At 37.8% G+C, this 20000-nt stretch overlaps 31 non-coding genes across 31 annotated transcripts; all 31 read right to left on the reverse strand.

Moving 5' to 3' along the window:
* Positions 1–361: 361 nt before the first annotated feature.
* On the reverse strand, positions 362–480 carry LOC134304833 (5S ribosomal RNA). Its single transcript, XR_010008206.1, has one exon. It is a non-coding gene; the product is annotated as a 5S ribosomal RNA (ribosomal RNA).
* Positions 481–851: 371 nt separating this feature from the next.
* LOC134304951 (5S ribosomal RNA) lies at positions 852–970 on the reverse strand. The gene has a single exon (XR_010008319.1). It is a non-coding gene; the product is annotated as a 5S ribosomal RNA (ribosomal RNA).
* A 295-nt stretch (positions 971–1265) lies between these two features.
* Positions 1266–1384, reverse strand: LOC134305068 (5S ribosomal RNA). Its single transcript, XR_010008430.1, has one exon. It is a non-coding gene; the product is annotated as a 5S ribosomal RNA (ribosomal RNA).
* A 291-nt stretch (positions 1385–1675) lies between these two features.
* Positions 1676–1794, reverse strand: LOC134305169 (5S ribosomal RNA). The gene has a single exon (XR_010008509.1). It is a non-coding gene; the product is annotated as a 5S ribosomal RNA (ribosomal RNA).
* Positions 1795–2599: 805 nt separating this feature from the next.
* LOC134305181 (5S ribosomal RNA) lies at positions 2600–2718 on the reverse strand. The gene has a single exon (XR_010008520.1). It is a non-coding gene; the product is annotated as a 5S ribosomal RNA (ribosomal RNA).
* Positions 2719–3250: 532 nt separating this feature from the next.
* On the reverse strand, positions 3251–3369 carry LOC134304839 (5S ribosomal RNA). Its single transcript, XR_010008212.1, has one exon. It is a non-coding gene; the product is annotated as a 5S ribosomal RNA (ribosomal RNA).
* Positions 3370–3897: 528 nt separating this feature from the next.
* LOC134304851 (5S ribosomal RNA) lies at positions 3898–4016 on the reverse strand. Its single transcript, XR_010008223.1, has one exon. It is a non-coding gene; the product is annotated as a 5S ribosomal RNA (ribosomal RNA).
* A 303-nt stretch (positions 4017–4319) lies between these two features.
* LOC134304863 (5S ribosomal RNA) lies at positions 4320–4438 on the reverse strand. The gene has a single exon (XR_010008234.1). It is a non-coding gene; the product is annotated as a 5S ribosomal RNA (ribosomal RNA).
* A 295-nt stretch (positions 4439–4733) lies between these two features.
* LOC134304874 (5S ribosomal RNA) lies at positions 4734–4852 on the reverse strand. The gene has a single exon (XR_010008247.1). It is a non-coding gene; the product is annotated as a 5S ribosomal RNA (ribosomal RNA).
* Positions 4853–5147: 295 nt separating this feature from the next.
* Positions 5148–5266, reverse strand: LOC134304886 (5S ribosomal RNA). The gene has a single exon (XR_010008258.1). It is a non-coding gene; the product is annotated as a 5S ribosomal RNA (ribosomal RNA).
* A 351-nt stretch (positions 5267–5617) lies between these two features.
* LOC134304897 (5S ribosomal RNA) lies at positions 5618–5736 on the reverse strand. Its single transcript, XR_010008269.1, has one exon. It is a non-coding gene; the product is annotated as a 5S ribosomal RNA (ribosomal RNA).
* A 793-nt stretch (positions 5737–6529) lies between these two features.
* On the reverse strand, positions 6530–6648 carry LOC134304909 (5S ribosomal RNA). Its single transcript, XR_010008280.1, has one exon. It is a non-coding gene; the product is annotated as a 5S ribosomal RNA (ribosomal RNA).
* A 267-nt stretch (positions 6649–6915) lies between these two features.
* On the reverse strand, positions 6916–7034 carry LOC134304922 (5S ribosomal RNA). Its single transcript, XR_010008291.1, has one exon. It is a non-coding gene; the product is annotated as a 5S ribosomal RNA (ribosomal RNA).
* Positions 7035–7895: 861 nt separating this feature from the next.
* LOC134304933 (5S ribosomal RNA) lies at positions 7896–8014 on the reverse strand. The gene has a single exon (XR_010008302.1). It is a non-coding gene; the product is annotated as a 5S ribosomal RNA (ribosomal RNA).
* Positions 8015–8775: 761 nt separating this feature from the next.
* Positions 8776–8894, reverse strand: LOC134304945 (5S ribosomal RNA). Its single transcript, XR_010008313.1, has one exon. It is a non-coding gene; the product is annotated as a 5S ribosomal RNA (ribosomal RNA).
* Positions 8895–9699: 805 nt separating this feature from the next.
* LOC134304958 (5S ribosomal RNA) lies at positions 9700–9818 on the reverse strand. Its single transcript, XR_010008325.1, has one exon. It is a non-coding gene; the product is annotated as a 5S ribosomal RNA (ribosomal RNA).
* A 271-nt stretch (positions 9819–10089) lies between these two features.
* On the reverse strand, positions 10090–10208 carry LOC134304970 (5S ribosomal RNA). The gene has a single exon (XR_010008336.1). It is a non-coding gene; the product is annotated as a 5S ribosomal RNA (ribosomal RNA).
* A 383-nt stretch (positions 10209–10591) lies between these two features.
* Positions 10592–10710, reverse strand: LOC134304981 (5S ribosomal RNA). The gene has a single exon (XR_010008347.1). It is a non-coding gene; the product is annotated as a 5S ribosomal RNA (ribosomal RNA).
* A 299-nt stretch (positions 10711–11009) lies between these two features.
* On the reverse strand, positions 11010–11128 carry LOC134304992 (5S ribosomal RNA). Its single transcript, XR_010008358.1, has one exon. It is a non-coding gene; the product is annotated as a 5S ribosomal RNA (ribosomal RNA).
* A 399-nt stretch (positions 11129–11527) lies between these two features.
* Positions 11528–11646, reverse strand: LOC134305004 (5S ribosomal RNA). The gene has a single exon (XR_010008369.1). It is a non-coding gene; the product is annotated as a 5S ribosomal RNA (ribosomal RNA).
* An 809-nt stretch (positions 11647–12455) lies between these two features.
* Positions 12456–12574, reverse strand: LOC134305016 (5S ribosomal RNA). Its single transcript, XR_010008380.1, has one exon. It is a non-coding gene; the product is annotated as a 5S ribosomal RNA (ribosomal RNA).
* Positions 12575–13387: 813 nt separating this feature from the next.
* On the reverse strand, positions 13388–13506 carry LOC134305027 (5S ribosomal RNA). The gene has a single exon (XR_010008391.1). It is a non-coding gene; the product is annotated as a 5S ribosomal RNA (ribosomal RNA).
* Positions 13507–14371: 865 nt separating this feature from the next.
* On the reverse strand, positions 14372–14490 carry LOC134305038 (5S ribosomal RNA). The gene has a single exon (XR_010008402.1). It is a non-coding gene; the product is annotated as a 5S ribosomal RNA (ribosomal RNA).
* A 785-nt stretch (positions 14491–15275) lies between these two features.
* Positions 15276–15394, reverse strand: LOC134305050 (5S ribosomal RNA). The gene has a single exon (XR_010008413.1). It is a non-coding gene; the product is annotated as a 5S ribosomal RNA (ribosomal RNA).
* Positions 15395–15677: 283 nt separating this feature from the next.
* Positions 15678–15796, reverse strand: LOC134305062 (5S ribosomal RNA). Its single transcript, XR_010008424.1, has one exon. It is a non-coding gene; the product is annotated as a 5S ribosomal RNA (ribosomal RNA).
* Positions 15797–16115: 319 nt separating this feature from the next.
* LOC134305075 (5S ribosomal RNA) lies at positions 16116–16234 on the reverse strand. The gene has a single exon (XR_010008436.1). It is a non-coding gene; the product is annotated as a 5S ribosomal RNA (ribosomal RNA).
* Positions 16235–16497: 263 nt separating this feature from the next.
* On the reverse strand, positions 16498–16616 carry LOC134305086 (5S ribosomal RNA). Its single transcript, XR_010008447.1, has one exon. It is a non-coding gene; the product is annotated as a 5S ribosomal RNA (ribosomal RNA).
* A 335-nt stretch (positions 16617–16951) lies between these two features.
* LOC134305098 (5S ribosomal RNA) lies at positions 16952–17070 on the reverse strand. The gene has a single exon (XR_010008459.1). It is a non-coding gene; the product is annotated as a 5S ribosomal RNA (ribosomal RNA).
* An 817-nt stretch (positions 17071–17887) lies between these two features.
* Positions 17888–18006, reverse strand: LOC134305110 (5S ribosomal RNA). Its single transcript, XR_010008471.1, has one exon. It is a non-coding gene; the product is annotated as a 5S ribosomal RNA (ribosomal RNA).
* A 263-nt stretch (positions 18007–18269) lies between these two features.
* LOC134305122 (5S ribosomal RNA) lies at positions 18270–18388 on the reverse strand. Its single transcript, XR_010008484.1, has one exon. It is a non-coding gene; the product is annotated as a 5S ribosomal RNA (ribosomal RNA).
* Positions 18389–19185: 797 nt separating this feature from the next.
* LOC134305133 (5S ribosomal RNA) lies at positions 19186–19304 on the reverse strand. Its single transcript, XR_010008497.1, has one exon. It is a non-coding gene; the product is annotated as a 5S ribosomal RNA (ribosomal RNA).
* Between the last annotated feature and the right edge of the window lie 696 nt (positions 19305–20000).

The following is a 20000-nucleotide window of genomic DNA, read 5'->3' on the forward strand; positions in this document are numbered from 1 at the left end:
ATAGATAGATAGATAGATAGATAGATAGGGCTGGATTTCAAGGCCTGTTCTAGCTTGCCAGCCAGCTAACTGAGTGGTAGCTAGCTGTCTGTGCTGGAACTAAAGGCAAGGCCTTTCATAGATAGATAGATAGATAGATAGATAGATAGATAGATAGATAGATAGATAGATAGATAGATAGATAGATAGATAGATAGATAGATAGATAGATAGATAGATAGATAGATAGATAGATAGATAGATAGATAGATAGATAGATAGATAGATAGATAGATAGATAGATAGTTAGATAGATAGATAGATAGATAGATAGATAGAAGCTAAATGACACTCAATGAATGGGGCTTAAGAAAAAATGAAAAGCTTACAGCACTCAGTATTCCCAGGCAGTCTCCCATCTAGGTACTGACTGAGCCCAACCTTGCTTAGCTTCTGAGATCAGACGAGATCAGGCGTTCTCAAGGTGGTTTGGCCGTAAGCGAAAGAGGCTGGATTTCAAGGCCTGTTCTAGCTTGCCAGCCAGCTAACTGAGTGGTAGCTAGCTGTCTGTGCTGGAACTAAAGGCAAGGCCTTTCATAGATAGATAGATAGATAGATAGATAGATAGATAGATAGATAGATAGATAGATAGATAGATAGATAGATAGATAGATAGATAGATAGATAGATAGATAGATAGATAGATAGATAGATAGATAGATAGATAGATAGATAGATAGATAGATAGATAGATAGATAGATAGATAGATAGATAGATAGATAGATAGATAGATAGATAGATAGATAGATAGATAGATAGATAGATAGAAGCTAAATGACACTCAATGAATGGGGCTTAAGAAAAAATGAAAAGCTTACAGCACTCAGTATTCCCAGGCAGTCTCCCATCTAGGTACTGACTGAGCCCAACCTTGCTTAGCTTCTGAGATCAGACGAGATCAGGCGTTCTCAAGGTGGTTTGGCCGTAAGCGAAAGAGGCTGGATTTCAAGGCCTGTTCTAGCTTGCCAGCCAGCTAACTGAGTGGTAGCTAGCTGTCTGTGCTGGAACTAAAGGCAAGGCCTTTCATAGATAGATAGATAGATAGATAGATAGATAGATAGATAGATAGATAGATAGATAGATAGATAGATAGATAGATAGATAGATAGATAGATAGATAGATAGATAGATAGATAGATAGATAGATAGATAGATAGATAGATAGATAGATAGATAGATAGAAGCTAAATGACACTCAATGAATGGGGCTTAAGAAAAAATGAAAAGCTTACAGCACTCAGTATTCCCAGGCAGTCTCCCATCTAGGTACTGACTGAGCCCAACCTTGCTTAGCTTCTGAGATCAGACGAGATCAGGCGTTCTCAAGGTGGTTTGGCCGTAAGCGAAAGAGGCTGGATTTCAAGGCCTGTTCTAGCTTGCCAGCCAGCTAACTGAGTGGTAGCTAGCTGTCTGTGCTGGAACTAAAGGCAAGGCCTTTCATAGATAGATAGATAGATAGATAGATAGATAGATAGATAGATAGATAGATAGATAGATAGATAGATAGATAGATAGATAGATAGATAGATAGATAGATAGATAGATAGATAGATAGATAGATAGATAGATAGATAGATAGATAGATAGATAGAAGCTAAATGACACTCAATGAATGGGGCTTAAGAAAAAATGAAAAGCTTACAGCACTCAGTATTCCCAGGCAGTCTCCCATCTAGGTACTGACTGAGCCCAACCTTGCTTAGCTTCTGAGATCAGACGAGATCAGGCGTTCTCAAGGTGGTTTGGCCGTAAGCGAAAGAGGCTGGATTTCAAGGCCTGTTCTAGCTTGCCAGCCAGCTAACTGAGTGGTAGCTAGCTGTCTGTGCTGGAACTAAAGGCAAGGCCTTTCATAGATAGATAGATAGATAGATAGATAGATAGATAGATAGATAGATAGATAGATAGATAGATAGATAGATAGATAGATAGATAGATAGATAGATAGATAGATAGATAGATAGATAGATAGATAGATAGATAGATAGATAGATAGATAGATAGATAGATAGATAGATAGATAGGGCTGGATTTCAAGGCCTGTTCTAGCTTGCCAGCCAGCTAACTGAGTGGTAGCTAGCTGTCTGTGCTGGAACTAAAGGCAAGGCCTTTCATAGATAGATAGATAGATAGATAGATAGATAGATAGATAGATAGATAGATAGATAGATAGATAGATAGATAGATAGATAGATAGATAGATAGATAGATAGATAGATAGATAGATAGATAGATAGATAGATAGATAGATAGATAGATAGATAGATAGATAGGGCTGGATTTCAAGGCCTGTTCTAGCTTGCCAGCCAGCTAACTGAGTGGTAGCTAGCTGTCTGTGCTGGAACTAAAGGCAAGGCCTTTCATAGATAGATAGATAGATAGATAGATAGATAGATAGATAGATAGATAGATAGATAGATAGATAGATAGATAGATAGATAGATAGATAGATAGATAGATAGATAGATAGATAGATAGATAGATAGATAGATAGATAGATAGATAGATAGATAGATAGAAGCTAAATGACACTCAATGAATGGGGCTTAAGAAAAAATGAAAAGCTTACAGCACTCAGTATTCCCAGGCAGTCTCCCATCTAGGTACTGACTGAGCCCAACCTTGCTTAGCTTCTGAGATCAGACGAGATCAGGCGTTCTCAAGGTGGTTTGGCCGTAAGCGAAAGAGGCTGGATTTCAAGGCCTGTTCTAGCTTGCCAGCCAGCTAACTGAGTGGTAGCTAGCTGTCTGTGCTGGAACTAAAGGCAAGGCCTTTCATAGATAGATAGATAGATAGATAGATAGATGGATAGATAGATAGATAGATAGATAGATAGATAGATAGATAGATAGATAGATAGATAGATAGATAGATAGATAGATAGATAGATAGATAGATAGATAGATAGATAGATAGATAGGGCTGGATTTCAAGGCCTGTTCTAGCTTGCCAGCCAGCTAACTGAGTGGTAGCTAGCTGTCTGTGCTGGAACTAAAGGCAAGGCCTTTCATAGATAGATAGATAGATAGATAGATAGATAGATAGATAGATAGATAGATAGATAGATAGATAGATAGATAGATAGATAGATAGATAGATAGATAGATAGATAGATAGATAGATAGATAGATAGATAGATAGATAGATAGATAGATAGATAGATAGATAGAAGCTAAATGACACTCAATGAATGGGGCTTAAGAAAAAATGAAAAGCTTACAGCACTCAGTATTCCCAGGCAGTCTCCCATCTAGGTACTGACTGAGCCCAACCTTGCTTAGCTTCTGAGATCAGACGAGATCAGGCGTTCTCAAGGTGGTTTGGCCGTAAGCGAAAGAGGCTGGATTTCAAGGCCTGTTCTAGCTTGCCAGCCAGCTAACTGAGTGGTAGCTAGCTGTCTGTGCTGGAACTAAAGGCAAGGCCTTTCATAGATAGATAGATAGATAGATAGATAGATGGATAGATAGATAGATAGATAGATAGATAGATAGATAGATAGATAGATAGATAGATAGATAGATAGATAGATAGATAGATAGATAGATAGATAGATAGATAGATAGATAGATAGGGCTGGATTTCAAGGCCTGTTCTAGCTTGCCAGCCAGCTAACTGAGTGGTAGCTAGCTGTCTGTGCTGGAACTAAAGGCAAGGCCTTTCATAGATAGATAGATAGATAGATAGATAGATAGATAGATAGATAGATAGATAGATAGATAGATAGATAGATAGATAGATAGATAGATAGATAGATAGATAGATAGATAGATAGATAGATAGATAGATAGATAGATAGATAGATAGATAGATAGATAGAAGCTAAATGACACTCAATGAATGGGGCTTAAGAAAAAATGAAAAGCTTACAGCACTCAGTATTCCCAGGCAGTCTCCCATCTAGGTACTGACTGAGCCCAACCTTGCTTAGCTTCTGAGATCAGACGAGATCAGGCGTTCTCAAGGTGGTTTGGCCGTAAGCGAAAGAGGCTGGATTTCAAGGCCTGTTCTAGCTTGCCAGCCAGCTAACTGAGTGGTAGCTAGCTGTCTGTGCTGGAACTAAAGGCAAGGCCTTTCATAGATAGATAGATAGATAGATAGATAGATAGATAGATAGATAGATAGATAGATAGATAGATAGATAGATAGATAGATAGATAGATAGATAGATAGATAGATAGATAGATAGATAGATAGATAGATAGATAGATAGATAGATAGATAGATAGATAGATAGATAGAAGCTAAATGACACTCAATGAATGGGGCTTAAGAAAAAATGAAAAGCTTACAGCACTCAGTATTCCCAGGCAGTCTCCCATCTAGGTACTGACTGAGCCCAACCTTGCTTAGCTTCTGAGATCAGACGAGATCAGGCGTTCTCAAGGTGGTTTGGCCGTAAGCGAAAGAGGCTGGATTTCAAGGCCTGTTCTAGCTTGCCAGCCAGCTAACTGAGTGGTAGCTAGCTGTCTGTGCTGGAACTAAAGGCAAGGCCTTTCATAGATAGATAGATAGATAGATAGATAGATAGATAGATAGATAGATAGATAGATAGATAGATAGATAGATAGATAGATAGATAGATAGATAGATAGATAGATAGATAGATAGATAGATAGATAGATAGATAGATAGATAGATAGATAGATAGATAGAAGCTAAATGACACTCAATGAATGGGGCTTAAGAAAAAATGAAAAGCTTACAGCACTCAGTATTCCCAGGCAGTCTCCCATCTAGGTACTGACTGAGCCCAACCTTGCTTAGCTTCTGAGATCAGACGAGATCAGGCGTTCTCAAGGTGGTTTGGCCGTAAGCGAAAGAGGCTGGATTTCAAGGCCTGTTCTAGCTTGCCAGCCAGCTAACTGAGTGGTAGCTAGCTGTCTGTGCTGGAACTAAAGGCAAGGCCTTTCATAGATAGATAGATAGATAGATAGATAGATAGATAGATAGATAGATAGATAGATAGATAGATAGATAGATAGATAGATAGATAGATAGATAGATAGATAGATAGATAGATAGATAGATAGATAGATAGATAGATAGATAGATAGATAGATAGATAGAAGCTAAATGACACTCAATGAATGGGGCTTAAGAAAAAATGAAAAGCTTACAGCACTCAGTATTCCCAGGCAGTCTCCCATCTAGGTACTGACTGAGCCCAACCTTGCTTAGCTTCTGAGATCAGACGAGATCAGGCGTTCTCAAGGTGGTTTGGCCGTAAGCGAAAGAGGCTGGATTTCAAGGCCTGTTCTAGCTTGCCAGCCAGCTAACTGAGTGGTAGCTAGCTGTCTGTGCTGGAACTAAAGGCAAGGCCTTTCATAGATAGATAGATAGATAGATAGATAGATAGATAGATAGATAGATAGATAGATAGATAGATAGATAGATAGATAGATAGATAGATAGATAGATAGATAGATAGATAGATAGATAGATAGATAGATAGATAGATAGATAGATAGATAGATAGATAGATAGATAGATAGATAGATAGATAGATAGATAGATAGATAGATAGATAGATAGATAGAAGCTAAATGACACTCAATGAATGGGGCTTAAGAAAAAATGAAAAGCTTACAGCACTCAGTATTCCCAGGCAGTCTCCCATCTAGGTACTGACTGAGCCCAACCTTGCTTAGCTTCTGAGATCAGACGAGATCAGGCGTTCTCAAGGTGGTTTGGCCGTAAGCGAAAGAGGCTGGCAAGGCCTGTTCTAGCTTGCCAGCCAGCTAACTGAGTGGTAGCTAGCTGTCTGTGCTGGAACTAAAGGCAAGGCCTTTCATAGATAGATAGATAGATAGATAGATAGATAGATAGATAGATAGATAGATAGATAGATAGATAGATAGATAGATAGATAGATAGATAGATAGATAGATAGATAGATAGATAGATAGATAGATAGATAGATAGATAGATAGATAGATAGATAGATAGGGCTGGATTTCAAGGCCTGTTCTAGCTTGCCAGCCAGCTAACTGAGTGGTAGCTAGCTGTCTGTGCTGGAACTAAAGGCAAGGCCTTTCATAGATAGATAGATAGATAGATAGATAGATAGATAGATAGATAGATAGATAGATAGATAGATAGATAGATAGATAGATAGATAGATAGATAGATAGATAGATAGATAGATAGATAGATAGATAGATAGATAGATAGATAGATAGGGCTGGATTTCAAGGCCTGTTCTAGCTTGCCAGCCAGCTAACTGAGTGGTAGCTAGCTGTCTGTGCTGGAACTAAAGGCAAGGCCTTTCATAGATAGATAGATAGATAGATAGATAGATAGATAGATAGATAGATAGATAGATAGATAGATAGATAGATAGATAGATAGATAGATAGATAGATAGATAGATAGATAGATAGATAGATAGATAGATAGATAGATAGATAGATAGATAGATAGATAGATAGATAGATAGATAGATAGATAGAAGCTAAATGACACTCAATGAATGGGGCTTAAGAAAAAATGAAAAGCTTACAGCACTCAGTATTCCCAGGCAGTCTCCCATCTAGGTACTGACTGAGCCCAACCTTGCTTAGCTTCTGAGATCAGACGAGATCAGGCGTTCTCAAGGTGGTTTGGCCGTAAGCGAAAGAGGCTGGATTTCAAGGCCTGTTCTAGCTTGCCAGCCAGCTAACTGAGTGGTAGCTAGCTGTCTGTGCTGGAACTAAAGGCAAGGCCTTTCATAGATAGATAGATAGATAGATAGATAGATGGATAGATAGATAGATAGATAGATAGATAGATAGATAGATAGATAGATAGATAGATAGATAGATAGATAGATAGATAGATAGATAGATAGATAGATAGAAGCTAAATGACACTCAATGAATGGGGCTTAAGAAAAAATGAAAAGCTTACAGCACTCAGTATTCCCAGGCAGTCTCCCATCTAGGTACTGACTGAGCCCAACCTTGCTTAGCTTCTGAGATCAGACGAGATCAGGCGTTCTCAAGGTGGTTTGGCCGTAAGCGAAAGAGGCTGGATTTCAAGGCCTGTTCTAGCTTGCCAGCCAGCTAACTGAGTGGTAGCTAGCTGTCTGTGCTGGAACTAAAGGCAAGGCCTTTCATAGATAGATAGATAGATAGATAGATAGATAGATAGATAGATAGATAGATAGATAGATAGATAGATAGATAGATAGATAGATAGATAGATAGATAGATAGATAGATAGATAGATAGATAGATAGATAGATAGATAGATAGATAGATAGATAGATAGATAGATAGATAGATAGATAGATAGATAGATAGATAGATAGATAGATAGATAGATAGATAGATAGATAGGGCTGGATTTCAAGGCCTGTTCTAGCTTGCCAGCCAGCTAACTGAGTGGTAGCTAGCTGTCTGTGCTGGAACTAAAGGCAAGGCCTTTCATAGATAGATAGATAGATAGATAGATAGATAGATAGATAGATAGATAGATAGATAGATAGATAGATAGATAGATAGATAGATAGATAGATAGATAGATAGATAGATAGATAGATAGATAGATAGATAGATAGATAGATAGATAGATAGGGCTGGATTTCAAGGCCTGTTCTAGCTTGCCAGCCAGCTAACTGAGTGGTAGCTAGCTGTCTGTGCTGGAACTAAAGGCAAGGCCTTTCATAGATAGATAGATAGATAGATAGATAGATAGATAGATAGATAGATAGATAGATAGATAGATAGATAGATAGATAGATAGATAGATAGATAGATAGATAGATAGATAGATAGATAGATAGATAGATAGATAGATAGATAGATAGATAGATAGATAGATAGATAGATAGATAGAAGCTAAATGACACTCAATGAATGGGGCTTAAGAAAAAATGAAAAGCTTACAGCACTCAGTATTCCCAGGCAGTCTCCCATCTAGGTACTGACTGAGCCCAACCTTGCTTAGCTTCTGAGATCAGACGAGATCAGGCGTTCTCAAGGTGGTTTGGCCGTAAGCGAAAGAGGCTGGATTTCAAGGCCTGTTCTAGCTTGCCAGCCAGCTAACTGAGTGGTAGCTAGCTGTCTGTGCTGGAACTAAAGGCAAGGCCTTTCATAGATAGATAGATAGATAGATAGATAGATAGATAGATAGATAGATAGATAGATAGATAGATAGATAGATAGATAGATAGATAGATAGATAGATAGATAGATAGATAGATAGATAGATAGATAGATAGATAGATAGATAGATAGATAGATAGATAGATAGGGCTGGATTTCAAGGCCTGTTCTAGCTTGCCAGCCAGCTAACTGAGTGGTAGCTAGCTGTCTGTGCTGGAACTAAAGGCAAGGCCTTTCATAGATAGATAGATAGATAGATAGATAGATAGATAGATAGATAGATAGATAGATAGATAGATAGATAGATAGATAGATAGATAGATAGATAGATAGATAGATAGATAGATAGATAGATAGATAGATAGATAGATAGATAGGGCTGGATTTCAAGGCCTGTTCTAGCTTGCCAGCCAGCTAACTGAGTGGTAGCTAGCTGTCTGTGCTGGAACTAAAGGCAAGGCCTTTCATAGATAGATAGATAGATAGATAGATAGATAGATAGATAGATAGATAGATAGATAGATAGATAGATAGATAGATAGATAGATAGATAGATAGATAGATAGATAGATAGATAGATAGATAGATAGATAGATAGATAGATAGATAGAAGCTAAATGACACTCAATGAATGGGGCTTAAGAAAAAATGAAAAGCTTACAGCACTCAGTATTCCCAGGCAGTCTCCCATCTAGGTACTGACTGAGCCCAACCTTGCTTAGCTTCTGAGATCAGACGAGATCAGGCGTTCTCAAGGTGGTTTGGCCGTAAGCGAAAGAGGCTGGATTTCAAGGCCTGTTCTAGCTTGCCAGCCAGCTAACTGAGTGGTAGCTAGCTGTCTGTGCTGGAACTAAAGGCAAGGCCTTTCATAGATAGATAGATAGATAGATAGATAGATGGATAGATAGATAGATAGATAGATAGATAGATAGATAGATAGATAGATAGATAGATAGATAGATAGATAGATAGATAGATAGATAGATAGATAGATAGATAGATAGATAGATAGATAGATAGGGCTGGATTTCAAGGCCTGTTCTAGCTTGCCAGCCAGCTAACTGAGTGGTAGCTAGCTGTCTGTGCTGGAACTAAAGGCAAGGCCTTTCATAGATAGATAGATAGATAGATAGATAGATAGATAGATAGATAGATAGATAGATAGATAGATAGATAGATAGATAGATAGATAGATAGATAGATAGATAGATAGATAGATAGATAGATAGATAGATAGATAGATAGATAGATAGATAGATAGATAGATAGATAGGGCTGGATTTCAAGGCCTGTTCTAGCTTGCCAGCCAGCTAACTGAGTGGTAGCTAGCTGTCTGTGCTGGAACTAAAGGCAAGGCCTTTCATAGATAGATAGATAGATAGATAGATAGATAGATAGATAGATAGATAGATAGATAGATAGATAGATAGATAGATAGATAGATAGATAGATAGATAGATAGATAGATAGATAGATAGATAGATAGATAGATAGATAGATAGATAGATAGATAGATAGATAGATAGATAGATAGAAGCTAAATGACACTCAATGAATGGGGCTTAAGAAAAAATGAAAAGCTTACAGCACTCAGTATTCCCAGGCAGTCTCCCATCTAGGTACTGACTGAGCCCAACCTTGCTTAGCTTCTGAGATCAGACGAGATCAGGCGTTCTCAAGGTGGTTTGGCCGTAAGCGAAAGAGGCTGGATTTCAAGGCCTGTTCTAGCTTGCCAGCCAGCTAACTGAGTGGTAGCTAGCTGTCTGTGCTGGAACTAAAGGCAAGGCCTTTCATAGATAGATAGATAGATAGATAGATAGATGGATAGATAGATAGATAGATAGATAGATAGATAGATAGATAGATAGATAGATAGATAGATAGATAGATAGATAGATAGATAGATAGATAGATAGATAGATAGAAGCTAAATGACACTCAATGAATGGGGCTTAAGAAAAAATGAAAAGCTTACAGCACTCAGTATTCCCAGGCAGTCTCCCATCTAGGTACTGACTGAGCCCAACCTTGCTTAGCTTCTGAGATCAGACGAGATCAGGCGTTCTCAAGGTGGTTTGGCCGTAAGCGAAAGAGGCTGGATTTCAAGGCCTGTTCTAGCTTGCCAGCCAGCTAACTGAGTGGTAGCTAGCTGTCTGTGCTGGAACTAAAGGCAAGGCCTTTCATAGATAGATAGATAGATAGATAGATAGATAGATAGATAGATAGATAGATAGATAGATAGATAGATAGATAGATAGATAGATAGATAGATAGATAGATAGATAGATAGATAGATAGATAGATAGATAGATAGATAGATAGATAGATAGATAGATAGATAGATAGATAGATAGATAGATAGATAGATAGATAGATAGATAGATAGATAGATAGATAGATAGATAGATAGATAGATAGATAGATAGAAGCTAAATGACACTCAATGAATGGGGCTTAAGAAAAAATGAAAAGCTTACAGCACTCAGTATTCCCAGGCAGTCTCCCATCTAGGTACTGACTGAGCCCAACCTTGCTTAGCTTCTGAGATCAGACGAGATCAGGCGTTCTCAAGGTGGTTTGGCCGTAAGCGAAAGAGGCTGGATTTCAAGGCCTGTTCTAGCTTGCCAGCCAGCTAACTGAGTGGTAGCTAGCTGTCTGTGCTGGAACTAAAGGCAAGGCCTTTCATAGATAGATAGATAGATAGATAGATAGATAGATAGATAGATAGATAGATAGATAGATAGATAGATAGATAGATAGATAGATAGATAGATAGATAGATAGATAGATAGATAGATAGATAGATAGATAGATAGATAGATAGATAGATAGATAGATAGATAGAAGCTAAATGACACTCAATGAATGGGGCTTAAGAAAAAATGAAAAGCTTACAGCACTCAGTATTCCCAGGCAGTCTCCCATCTAGGTACTGACTGAGCCCAACCTTGCTTAGCTTCTGAGATCAGACGAGATCAGGCGTTCTCAAGGTGGTTTGGCCGTAAGCGAAAGAGGCTGGATTTCAAGGCCTGTTCTAGCTTGCCAGCCAGCTAACTGAGTGGTAGCTAGCTGTCTGTGCTGGAACTAAAGGCAAGGCCTTTCATAGATAGATAGATAGATAGATAGATAGATAGATAGATAGATAGATAGATAGATAGATAGATAGATAGATAGATAGATAGATAGATAGATAGATAGATAGATAGATAGATAGATAGATAGATAGATAGATAGATAGATAGATAGATAGATAGATAGATAGATAGATAGATAGATAGATAGATAGATAGATAGATAGATAGATAGATAGATAGATAGATAGATAGATAGATAGATAGATAGATAGATAGATAGATAGATAGAAGCTAAATGACACTCAATGAATGGGGCTTAAGAAAAAATGAAAAGCTTACAGCACTCAGTATTCCCAGGCAGTCTCCCATCTAGGTACTGACTGAGCCCAACCTTGCTTAGCTTCTGAGATCAGACGAGATCAGGCGTTCTCAAGGTGGTTTGGCCGTAAGCGAAAGAGGCTGGATTTCAAGGCCTGTTCTAGCTTGCCAGCCAGCTAACTGAGTGGTAGCTAGCTGTCTGTGCTGGAACTAAAGGCAAGGCCTTTCATAGATAGATAGATAGATAGATAGATAGATAGATAGATAGATAGATAGATAGATAGATAGATAGATAGATAGATAGATAGATAGATAGATAGATAGATAGATAGATAGATAGATAGATAGATAGATAGATAGATAGATAGATAGATAGATAGATAGATAGATAGATAGGGCTGGATTTCAAGGCCTGTTCTAGCTTGCCAGCCAGCTAACTGAGTGGTAGCTAGCTGTCTGTGCTGGAACTAAAGGCAAGGCCTTTCATAGATAGATAGATAGATAGATAGATAGATAGATAGATAGATAGATAGATAGATAGATAGATAGATAGATAGATAGATAGATAGATAGATAGATAGATAGATAGATAGATAGATAGATAGATAGATAGATAGATAGATAGATAGATAGATAGGGCTGGATTTCAAGGCCTGTTCTAGCTTGCCAGCCAGCTAACTGAGTGGTAGCTAGCTGTCTGTGCTGGAACTAAAGGCAAGGCCTTTCATAGATAGATAGATAGATAGATAGATAGATAGATAGATAGATAGATAGATAGATAGATAGATAGATAGATAGATAGATAGATAGATAGATAGATAGATAGATAGATAGATAGATAGATAGATAGATAGATAGATAGATAGATAGATAGATAGATAGATAGATAGATAGATAGAAGCTAAATGACACTCAATGAATGGGGCTTAAGAAAAAATGAAAAGCTTACAGCACTCAGTATTCCCAGGCAGTCTCCCATCTAGGTACTGACTGAGCCCAACCTTGCTTAGCTTCTGAGATCAGACGAGATCAGGCGTTCTCAAGGTGGTTTGGCCGTAAGCGAAAGAGGCTGGATTTCAAGGCCTGTTCTAGCTTGCCAGCCAGCTAACTGAGTGGTAGCTAGCTGTCTGTGCTGGAACTAAAGGCAAGGCCTTTCATAGATAGATAGATAGATAGATAGATAGATAGATAGATAGATAGATAGATAGATAGATAGATAGATAGATAGATAGATAGATAGATAGATAGATAGATAGATAGATAGATAGATAGATAGATAGATAGATAGATAGATAGATAGATAGATAGATAGATAGATAGATAGATAGATAGATAGATAGATAGATAGATAGGGCTGGATTTCAAGGCCTGTTCTAGCTTGCCAGCCAGCTAACTGAGTGGTAGCTAGCTGTCTGTGCTGGAACTAAAGGCAAGGCCTTTCATAGATAGATAGATAGATAGATAGATAGATAGATAGATAGATAGATAGATAGATAGATAGATAGATAGATAGATAGATAGATAGATAGATAGATAGATAGATAGATAGATAGATAGATAGATAGATAGATAGATAGATAGATAGATAGATAGATAGATAGATAGATAGGGCTGGATTTCAAGGCCTGTTCTAGCTTGCCAGCCAGCTAACTGAGTGGTAGCTAGCTGTCTGTGCTGGAACTAAAGGCAAGGCCTTTCATAGATAGATAGATAGATAGATAGATAGATAGATAGATAGATAGATAGATAGATAGATAGATAGATAGATAGATAGATAGATAGATAGATAGATAGATAGATAGATAGATAGATAGATAGATAGATAGATAGAAGCTAAATGACACTCAATGAATGGGGCTTAAGAAAAAATGAAAAGCTTACAGCACTCAGTATTCCCAGGCAGTCTCCCATCTAGGTACTGACTGAGCCCAACCTTGCTTAGCTTCTGAGATCAGACGAGATCAGGCGTTCTCAAGGTGGTTTGGCCGTAAGCGAAAGAGGCTGGATTTCAAGGCCTGTTCTAGCTTGCCAGCCAGCTAACTGAGTGGTAGCTAGCTGTCTGTGCTGGAACTAAAGGCAAGGCCTTTCATAGATAGATAGATAGATAGATAGATAGATAGATAGATAGATAGATAGATAGATAGATAGATAGATAGATAGATAGATAGATAGATAGATAGATAGATAGATAGATAGATAGATAGATAGATAGATAGATAGATAGATAGATAGATAGATAGATAGATAGATAGATAGATAGATAGATAGATAGATAGATAGGGCTGGATTTCAAGGCCTGTTCTAGCTTGCCAGCCAGCTAACTGAGTGGTAGCTAGCTGTCTGTGCTGGAACTAAAGGCAAGGCCTTTCATAGATAGATAGATAGATAGATAGATAGATAGATAGATAGATAGATAGATAGATAGATAGATAGATAGATAGATAGATAGATAGATAGATAGATAGATAGATAGATAGATAGATAGATAGATAGATAGATAGATAGATAGATAGATAGATAGGGCTGGATTTCAAGGCCTGTTCTAGCTTGCCAGCCAGCTAACTGAGTGGTAGCTAGCTGTCTGTGCTGGAACTAAAGGCAAGGCCTTTCATAGATAGATAGATAGATAGATAGATAGATAGATAGATAGATAGATAGATAGATAGATAGATAGATAGATAGATAGATAGATAGATAGATAGATAGATAGATAGATAGATAGATAGATAGATAGATAGATAGATAGATAGATAGATAGATAGATAGATAGATAGATAGATAGATAGATAGATAGATAGATAGATAGATAGATAGAAGCTAAATGACACTCAATGAATGGGGCTTAAGAAAAAATGAAAAGCTTACAGCACTCAGTATTCCCAGGCAGTCTCCCATCTAGGTACTGACTGAGCCCAACCTTGCTTAGCTTCTGAGATCAGACGAGATCAGGCGTTCTCAAGGTGGTTTGGCCGTAAGCGAAAGAGGCTGGATTTCAAGGCCTGTTCTAGCTTGCCAGCCAGCTAACTGAGTGGTAGCTAGCTGTCTGTGCTGGAACTAAAGGCAAGGCCTTTCATAGATAGATAGATAGATAGATAGATAGATGGATAGATAGATAGATAGATAGATAGATAGATAGATAGATAGATAGATAGATAGATAGATAGATAGATAGATAGATAGATAGATAGATAGATAGATAGATAGATAGATAGATAGATAGATAGATAGATAGGGCTGGATTTCAAGGCCTGTTCTAGCTTGCCAGCCAGCTAACTGAGTGGTAGCTAGCTGTCTGTGCTGGAACTAAAGGCAAGGCCTTTCATAGATAGATAGATAGATAGATAGATAGATAGATAGATAGATAGATAGATAGATAGATAGATAGATAGATAGATAGATAGATAGATAGATAGATAGATAGATAGATAGATAGATAGATAGATAGATAGATAGATAGATAGATAGATAGATAGATAGATAGGGCTGGATTTCAAGGCCTGTTCTAGCTTGCCAGCCAGCTAACTGAGTGGTAGCTAGCTGTCTGTGCTGGAACTAAAGGCAAGGCCTTTCATAGATAGATAGATAGATAGATAGATAGATAGATAGATAGATAGATAGATAGATAGATAGATAGATAGATAGATAGATAGATAGATAGATAGATAGATAGATAGATAGATAGATAGATAGATAGATAGATAGATAGATAGATAGATAGAAGCTAAATGACACTCAATGAATGGGGCTTAAGAAAAAATGAAAAGCTTACAGCACTCAGTATTCCCAGGCAGTCTCCCATCTAGGTACTGACTGAGCCCAACCTTGCTTAGCTTCTGAGATCAGACGAGATCAGGCGTTCTCAAGGTGGTTTGGCCGTAAGCGAAAGAGGCTGGATTTCAAGGCCTGTTCTAGCTTGCCAGCCAGCTAACTGAGTGGTAGCTAGCTGTCTGTGCTGGAACTAAAGGCAAGGCCTTTCATAGATAGATAGATAGATAGATAGATAGATGGATAGATAGATAGATAGATAGATAGATAGATAGATAGATAGATAGATAGATAGATAGATAGATAGATAGATAGATAGATAGATAGATAGATAGATAGATAGATAGATAGATAGAAGCTAAATGACACTCAATGAATGGGGCTTAAGAAAAAATGAAAAGCTTACAGCACTCAGTATTCCCAGGCAGTCTCCCATCTAGGTACTGACTGAGCCCAACCTTGCTTAGCTTCTGAGATCAGACGAGATCAGGCGTTCTCAAGGTGGTTTGGCCGTAAGCGAAAGAGGCTGGATTTCAAGGCCTGTTCTAGCTTGCCAGCCAGCTAACTGAGTGGTAGCTAGCTGTCTGTGCTGGAACTAAAGGCAAGGCCTTTCATAGATAGATAGATAGATAGATAGATAGATAGATAGATAGATAGATAGATAGATAGATAGATAGATAGATAGATAGATAGATAGATAGATAGATAGATAGATAGATAGATAGATAGATAGATAGATAGATAGATAGATAGATAGATAGATAGATAGATAGATAGATAGATAGATAGATAGAAGCTAAATGACACTCAATGAATGGGGCTTAAGAAAAAATGAAAAGCTTACAGCACTCAGTATTCCCAGGCAGTCTCCCATCTAGGTACTGACTGAGCCCAACCTTGCTTAGCTTCTGAGATCAGACGAGATCAGGCGTTCTCAAGGTGGTTTGGCCGTAAGCGAAAGAGGCTGGATTTCAAGGCCTGTTCTAGCTTGCCAGCCAGCTAACTGAGTGGTAGCTAGCTGTCTGTGCTGGAACTAAAGGCAAGGCCTTTCATAGATAGATAGATAGATAGATAGATAGATAGATAGATAGATAGATAGATAGATAGATAGATAGATAGATAGATAGATAGATAGATAGATAGATAGATAGATAGATAGATAGATAGATAGATAGAAGCTAAATGACACTCAATGAATGGGGCTTAAGAAAAAATGAAAAGCTTACAGCACTCAGTATTCCCAGGCAGTCTCCCATCTAGGTACTGACTGAGCCCAACCTTGCTTAGCTTCTGAGATCAGACGAGATCAGGCGTTCTCAAGGTGGTTTGGCCGTAAGCGAAAGAGGCTGGATTTCAAGGCCTGTTCTAGCTTGCCAGCCAGCTAACTGAGTGGTAGCTAGCTGTCTGTGCTGGAACTAAAGGCAAGGCCTTTCATAGATAGATAGATAGATAGATAGATAGATAGATAGATAGATAGATAGATAGATAGATAGATAGATAGATAGATAGATAGATAGATAGATAGATAGATAGATAGATAGATAGATAGATAGATAGATAGATAGATAGATAGATAGATAGATAGATAGATAGATAGATAGATAGATAGATAGATAGATAGATAGATAGAAGCTAAATGACACTCAATGAATGGGGCTTAAGAAAAAATGAAAAGCTTACAGCACTCAGTATTCCCAGGCAGTCTCCCATCTAGGTACTGACTGAGCCCAACCTTGCTTAGCTTCTGAGATCAGACGAGATCAGGCGTTCTCAAGGTGGTTTGGCCGTAAGCGAAAGAGGCTGGATTTCAAGGCCTGTTCTAGCTTGCCAGCCAGCTAACTGAGTGGTAGCTAGCTGTCTGTGCTGGAACTAAAGGCAAGGCCTTTCATAGATAGATAGATAGATAGATAGATAGATAGATAGATAGATAGATAGATAGATAGATAGATAGATAGATAGATAGATAGATAGATAGATAGATAGATAGATAGATAGATAGATAGATAGATAGATAGATAGATAGATAGATAGATAGATAGATAGATAGATAGGGCTGGATTTCAAGGCCTGTTCTAGCTTGCCAGCCAGCTAACTGAGTGGTAGCTAGCTGTCTGTGCTGGAACTAAAGGCAAGGCCTTTCATAGATAGATAGATAGATAGATAGATAGATAGATAGATAGATAGATAGATAGATAGATAGATAGATAGATAGATAGATAGATAGATAGATAGATAGATAGATAGATAGATAGATAGATAGATAGATAGATAGATAGATAGATAGATAGATAGATAGATAGATAGATAGATAGATAGATAGGGCTGGATTTCAAGGCCTGTTCTAGCTTGCCAGCCAGCTAACTGAGTGGTAGCTAGCTGTCTGTGCTGGAACTAAAGGCAAGGCCTTTCATAGATAGATAGATAGATAGATAGATAGATAGATAGATAGATAGATAGATAGATAGATAGATAGATAGATAGATAGATAGATAGATAGATAGATAGATAGATAGATAGATAGATAGATAGATAGATAGATAGATAGATAGATAGATAGATAGATAGAAGCTAAATGACACTCAATGAATGGGGCTTAAGAAAAAATGAAAAGCTTACAGCACTCAGTATTCCCAGGCAGTCTCCCATCTAGGTACTGACTGAGCCCAACCTTGCTTAGCTTCTGAGATCAGACGAGATCAGGCGTTCTCAAGGTGGTTTGGCCGTAAGCGAAAGAGGCTGGATTTCAAGGCCTGTTCTAGCTTGCCAGCCAGCTAACTGAGTGGTAGCTAGCTGTCTGTGCTGGAACTAAAGGCAAGGCCTTTCATAGATAGATAGATAGATAGATAGATAGATGGATAGATAGATAGATAGATAGATAGATAGATAGATAGATAGATAGATAGATAGATAGATAGATAGATAGATAGATAGATAGATAGATAGATAGAAGCTAAATGACACTCAATGAATGGGGCTTAAGAAAAAATGAAAAGCTTACAGCACTCAGTATTCCCAGGCAGTCTCCCATCTAGGTACTGACTGAGCCCAACCTTGCTTAGCTTCTGAGATCAGACGAGATCAGGCGTTCTCAAGGTGGTTTGGCCGTAAGCGAAAGAGGCTGGATTTCAAGGCCTGTTCTAGCTTGCCAGCCAGCTAACTGAGTGGTAGCTAGCTGTCTGTGCTGGAACTAAAGGCAAGGCCTTTCATAGATAGATAGATAGATAGATAGATAGATAGATAGATAGATAGATAGATAGATAGATAGATAGATAGATAGATAGATAGATAGATAGATAGATAGATAGATAGATAGATAGATAGATAGATAGATAGATAGATAGATAGATAGATAGATAGATAGATAGATAGATAGATAGATAGATAGATAGATAGATAGATAGGGCTGGATTTCAAGGCCTGTTCTAGCTTGCCAGCCAGCTAACTGAGTGGTAGCTAGCTGTCTGTGCTGGAACTAAAGGCAAGGCCTTTCATAGATAGATAGATAGATAGATAGATAGATAGATAGATAGATAGATAGATAGATAGATAGATAGATAGATAGATAGATAGATAGATAGATAGATAGATAGATAGATAGATAGATAGATAGATAGATAGATAGATAGATAGATAGATAGATAGGGCTGGATTTCAAGGCCTGTTCTAGCTTGCCAGCCAGCTAACTGAGTGGTAGCTAGCTGTCTGTGCTGGAACTAAAGGCAAGGCCTTTCATAGATAGATAGATAGATAGATAGATAGATAGATAGATAGATAGATAGATAGATAGATAGATAGATAGATAGATAGATAGATAGATAGATAGATAGATAGATAGATAGATAGATAGATAGATAGATAGATAGAAGCTAAATGACACTCAATGAATGGGGCTTAAGAAAAAATGAAAAGCTTACAGCACTCAGTATTCCCAGGCAGTCTCCCATCTAGGTACTGACTGAGCCCAACCTTGCTTAGCTTCTGAGATCAGACGAGATCAGGCGTTCTCAAGGTGGTTTGGCCGTAAGCGAAAGAGGCTGGATTTCAAGGCCTGTTCTAGCTTGCCAGCCAGCTAACTGAGTGGTAGCTAGCTGTCTGTGCTGGAACTAAAGGCAAGGCCTTTCATAGATAGATAGATAGATAGATAGATAGATAGATAGATAGATAGATAGATAGATAGATAGATAGATAGATAGATAGATAGATAGATAGATAGATAGATAGATAGATAGATAGATAGATAGATAGATAGATAGATAGATAGATAGATAGATAGATAGATAGATAGATAGATAGATAGATAGATAGGGCTGGATTTCAAGGCCTGTTCTAGCTTGCCAGCCAGCTAACTGAGTGGTAGCTAGCTGTCTGTGCTGGAACTAAAGGCAAGGCCTTTCATAGATAGATAGATAGATAGATAGATAGATAGATAGATAGATAGATAGATAGATAGATAGATAGATAGATAGATAGATAGATAGATAGATAGATAGATAGATAGATAGATAGATAGATAGATAGATAGATAGATAGATAGATAGATAGATAGATAGGGCTGGATTTCAAGGCCTGTTCTAGCTTGCCAGCCAGCTAACTGAGTGGTAGCTAGCTGTCTGTGCTGGAACTAAAGGCAAGGCCTTTCATAGATAGATAGATAGATAGATAGATAGATAGATAGATAGATAGATAGATAGATAGATAGATAGATAGATAGATAGATAGATA

This window comes from Trichomycterus rosablanca, unplaced genomic scaffold (assembly GCF_030014385.1).
Source record: "Trichomycterus rosablanca isolate fTriRos1 unplaced genomic scaffold, fTriRos1.hap1 scaffold_123, whole genome shotgun sequence".
In the NCBI taxonomy this organism is placed as follows: Eukaryota; Metazoa; Chordata; class Actinopteri; order Siluriformes; family Trichomycteridae; genus Trichomycterus; species Trichomycterus rosablanca.